General features: G+C 42.6%; 1 long non-coding RNA gene across 3 annotated transcripts; it reads right to left on the reverse strand.

Moving 5' to 3' along the window:
* Window positions 1-3558: 3558 nt before the first annotated feature.
* On the reverse strand, window positions 3559-4200 carry LOC127922581 (uncharacterized). 3 transcript variants are annotated; one of them, XR_008111701.1, is made up of 4 exons: window positions 4133-4200; window positions 3953-4096; window positions 3737-3844; window positions 3559-3664 (listed from the first exon to the last, which is right to left on the reverse strand). It is a non-coding gene; the product is annotated as an uncharacterized LOC127922581 (long non-coding RNA). The 3 variants fall into 3 exon arrangements; XR_008111702.1 differs by having other exon boundaries at window positions 3737-3880; XR_008111700.1 differs by having other exon boundaries at window positions 3664-3772; window positions 4025-4096; window positions 4133-4178.
* Window positions 4201-5070: the final 870 nt, after the last annotated feature.

The following is a 5070-nucleotide window of genomic DNA, read 5'->3' on the forward strand; positions in this document are numbered from 1 at the left end:
AATGGATGATGTAGTGCACAAAAATCAGAATGGATGATGTAGTGCACAAAAATCAGAATGGATGGCGGAGTGACAGAATGGATGTGCACAAAAATCAGAATGGATGACGTAGTGCACAAAAATCAGAATGGATGATGTAGTGCACAAAAATCAGAATGGATGACGTAGTGCACAAAAATCAGAATGGATGACGTAGTGCACAAAAATCAGAATGGATGGCAGTGCACAAAAATCAGAATGGATGACGTGAGTGCACAAAAATCAGAATGGATGAGTGCACAAAAAACAGAATGGATGACAGTGCACAAAAATCAGAATGGATGACGTAGTGCACAAAACAACAGAATGGATGACGTAGTGCACAAACAACAAAATGGATGACGTAGTGCACAAAAAAACTGAATGGATGATGTAGTGCACAAAAATCAGAATGGATGACGTAGTGCACAAAAAACAGAATGGATGATGTAGTGCACAAAACAACAAAATGGATGACAGTGCACAAAACAGGGATCTGTTTCAGCCTTTCAAACCTCCAGGCTAAAATGTTAAATGTTCGAGAGCATCTTTTAACTGACTACACTAGTTTATTATGTCATTCTACGCTGCAACTTGACAATGACCACTAGAGTTGGCCAGGCAGCGCCAACAGGTTTGGGACCGGGCTAAAAGTCTATCCAGTCATTTTAAAGCCAATGGTTTAGCTGAAGGGAAACAGAACAGTGTCCGTCTCCTCGTGAACTGTGTAAAGTCCCCCACACATTTACAGTGTTTCATCGGTTCCCATCTTCTGGTCCCCAGCCAACTATATGGACAACTGGAAGTGTACAGGCATCCTGAAGGGAGACGGAAGTCCGGTCAACGGGTCGTCAGGACAACCCGGTGCCATGAATACCATGGTGGGGTCCACTGTCCAGACCTCCCAGAATGCACTGAACGGCTCTGCTGCAGGAAGGTAGGAGGCCGCACCCGCTGTCGGCCGGCCAGAGCTGGCGACTTGACTGCCTGCCTCACTGCTTTACTGTCTCTGGGCCTGACTGACACTGCAGCGCTGACCCCCCCCCTCCCCCCCCTCCCTGGGTCAACTGACACTGTGTGTTGCGCTCATGCAAAGAGCTTGGCTTGTGGCAAGGCCCAGCAGGCCAGACCCAGCACGTAGGCCTGCTCCCTGTGGCAGGTCTGTCTGCTCGTCATAAAAGGAGTGTTTGGGAAGAGTATTTGCTACAGTTTTTTAATGTTCGTACAACAGCCGTTTGGATTGTACAATAATTTTTGGTAATTGTTTATTGACACCATTTTATGTTGATTGGAATATGAATGTTATTTTGAAGAATATAATTTTTTTTTTTTTTTTTACATGTTAGATGAGTTGTTACAGATGTCTGTGGTCCGCACATAATGCCCTGGAAATGGTCATCATGTCTATACATTTACATACCAGGGCCAAACATACAGGCTCGCTAAATTGAATAAATTGACTCTTTTGATGTAATCTTATAATAAATAGCATGTGTAGAATGTTTGGAGGGCATATTGATAAATAATAAACAGTCATATTGTCAATATATAAAAGAATTACCAAAACGTTTCCCTAATCTTTGCATGTCGTAGGAGCATCTGGGATATAATCTGGTAATAATCCCTGTTAACCTGCTGCTAATCTGCAATTAATCTGAATGAAATAATGACTGAAGGCTGTTGAACCATGCTAGTGCTATAATAACACACACATGGCTGAGTTTATAGTCAATATAACTGTAGCTCAGTTGGTAGAGCATGGCGCTTGTAACGCCAGGGTAGTGGGTTCGATTCCCGGGACCACCCATACGTAAAATGTATGCACACATGACTGTAAGTCGCTTTGGATAAAAGCGTCTGCTAAATGGCATATATTATATTATTATTATATTATTCCACCTAGTACAGTACATCAACATCCAGTTTATACTCCTAATACAGTACATCAACATTCAGTTTATACTCCTAGTACAGTACATCAACATTCAGTTTCCAGACATTATACTCCTAGTACTGTACATCAACATTCAGTTTCCAGACATTATACTCCTAGTACAGTACATCAACATTCAGTTTCCAGACATTATACTCCTAGTACAGTACATCAACATTCAGTTTCCAGACATTATACTCCTAGTACAGTACATCAACATTCAGTTTATACTCCTAGTACAGTACATCAACATCCAGTTTATACTCCTAGTACAGTACATCAACATCCAGTTTATACTCCTAGTACAGTACATCAACATTCAGTTTCCAGACATTATACTCCTAGTACAGTACATCAACATCCAGTTTATACTCCTAGTACAGTACATCAACATTCAGTTTATACTCCTAGTACAGTACATCAACATTCAGTTTCCAGACATTATACTCCTAGTACAGTACATCAACATCCAGTTTCCAGACATTATACTCCTAGTACAGTACATCAACATTCAGTTTATACTCCTAGTACAGTACATCAACATCCAGTTTATACTCCTAGTACAGTACATCAACATTCAGTTTATACTCCTAGTACAGTACATCAACATCCAGTTTATACTCCTAGTACAGTACATCAACATCCAGTTTATACTCCTAGTACAGTACATCAACATCCAGTTTATACTCCTAGTACAGTACATCAACATTCAGTTTCCAGACATTATATTCCTAGTACAGTACATCAACATTCAGTTTATACTCCTAGTACAGTACATCAACATTCAGTATCCAGACATTATACTCCTAGTACTGTACATCAACATTCAGTTTCCAGACATTAAACTCTCTCTCCTAGTACAGTACATCAACATCCAGTTTATACTCCTAGTACAGTACATCAACATTCAGTTTATACTCCTAGTACAGTACATCAACATCCAGTTTATACTCCTAGTACAGTACATCAACATTCAGTTTCCAGACATTAGACTCCTAGTACTGTATAATGGTTCATAAGAAAAGCCTAATTATCCCTCACTAGAGGTGACTGTTCTGCCCTAAAATCCACTCCGTTCTGCAAGGCCTCTGCTAACCTGTTACATTGTATGGTGTTACGTTTCTCTGTTTTTAATGACAACCTTTTTCTGTACTCCTGTCCAATCTTTGATAAAAAAAAAAATGCATCATATTGTGATTCGTTGACGACTGTTGTGTTTTGTACAAATTTCATTCAGACAATCTAATTTTAAAAAAAAAATGAAATAGTTAGCTTGCGCATTATTGTCCCGTTTTCAATAAGGACTCATCCCTGTGTGGTCTATTGGACGTGATGGATGCTGCTTGTTGCATGCACACAGGAACGGCCAGAGGATCCCCTTTAGCCCTCGCCTGCGGAGCCTGACTGCCCCGAAGACACTCCACCAGCCTGCGTACTGTTAGCCTAAAGCCCGCTGAGCAGCGAGCACGCTGGTGACCATGCATGGACCAGGATGCCACTGCTTCGGCAATACTTCTAATAGGTGTTGCTTTATTACACATCAAATTGTATTTGTCACATGTGCCCGAATACAGCAGGTAAATGCTGATTTTAAAAGCCCTGAACCAACAAAGCAGTTTTAAGAAAATATCTTTTTTTTTTAAGTATGAGGTAAGAAAAACAAAGAGCAGCAGTATATAACAATACAGATCTGTAGAACTGCTGAATTAATACCTTACCACATAGTCTCCTGTTGGTTCTGCTGAATACCTTACCACATAGTCTCCTGTTAGTTCTGCTGAGTACCTTACCACATAGTCTCCTGTTGGTTCTGCTGAATACCTTACCACATAGTCTCCTGTTAGTTCTGCTGAGTACCTTACCACATCGTCTCCTGTTAGTTCTGCTGAGTACCTTACCACATAGTCTCCTGTTAGTTCTGCTGAGTACCTTACCACATCGTCTCCTGTTAGTTCTGCTGAATACCTTATCACATCGTCTCCTGTTAGTTCTGCTGAATACCTTACCACATAGTCTCCTGTTAGTTCTGCTGAATACCTTACCACATCGTCTCCTGTTAGTTCTGCTGAATACCTTACCACATAGTCTCCTGTTAGTTCTGCTGAATACCTTACCACATAGTCTCCTGTTAGTTCTGCTGAGTACCTTACCACATCGTCTCCTGTTAGTTCTGCTGAGTACCTTACCACATAGTCTCCTGTTAGTTCTGCTGAATACCTTACCACATCGTCTCCTGTTAGTTCTGCTGAATACAGTATCTTCTGTTAGTTCTGCTGAATACAGTGTCTTCTGTTGTGTTCATGTGTCTGTGTTCTGCTGAATACAGTGTCTTCTGTTAGTTCTGCTGAATACAGTGTCTTCTGTTGTGTTACTGTGTCTGTGTTCTGCTGAATACAGTGTCTTCTGCACCTCCTCCTAGCCCTCCTTTTCCTGTTCTGTACAGCTGCCGTAGCCTGTTCACCTCTCCTCTTTATTCTGTTCTGTACAGCTGCCGTAGCCTGTTCACCTCTCCTCTTTATTCTGTTCTGTACAGCTGCCGTAGCCTGTTCACCTCTCCTCTTTATTCTGTTCTGTATAGCTGCCGTAGCCTGTTCACCTCTCCTCTTTATTCTGTTCTGTACAGCTGCCGTAGCCTGTTCACCTCTCCTCTTTATTCTGTTCTGTACAGCTGCCGTAGCCTGTTCACCTCTCCTCTTTATTCTGTTCTGTACAGCTGCCGTAGCCTGTTCACCTCCCCCTTTTCCTATTTTAATTAATTTCTCTGTTTTTGTTTATTTCTTTGTATCCCATTGTTGTCTTGTTTCCTGTCTGTTCCCTGTTCCTTGTTTCAGGTATTTCTTCCCCCCTCTGGATGCCCCCAGGGCAGGGTCCAGGTACGGCCACCTGCTGCCCCCCCCTTCTCTGATAGAGCACTCTGATGCCCAGTTCAGCCCCCACAGCCAGCTCCCCCAGTCCACCATGGCCATCCATGGCCAGCCCCCCCAATCCCCTCTGTCCCTGCACAGACTGTACTCACACTCTAGAGCCCTCAACACCCTGCCTGAACACGACTGACCCTCTAGAGCCCTCAACACCCTGCCTGAACACGACTGACCCTCTAGAGCCCTCAACACCCTGCC

The sequence above is a fragment of the Oncorhynchus keta genome, unplaced genomic scaffold, assembly GCF_023373465.1.
Source record: "Oncorhynchus keta strain PuntledgeMale-10-30-2019 unplaced genomic scaffold, Oket_V2 Un_contig_26308_pilon_pilon, whole genome shotgun sequence".
Classification (NCBI taxonomy): domain Eukaryota; kingdom Metazoa; phylum Chordata; class Actinopteri; order Salmoniformes; family Salmonidae; genus Oncorhynchus; species Oncorhynchus keta.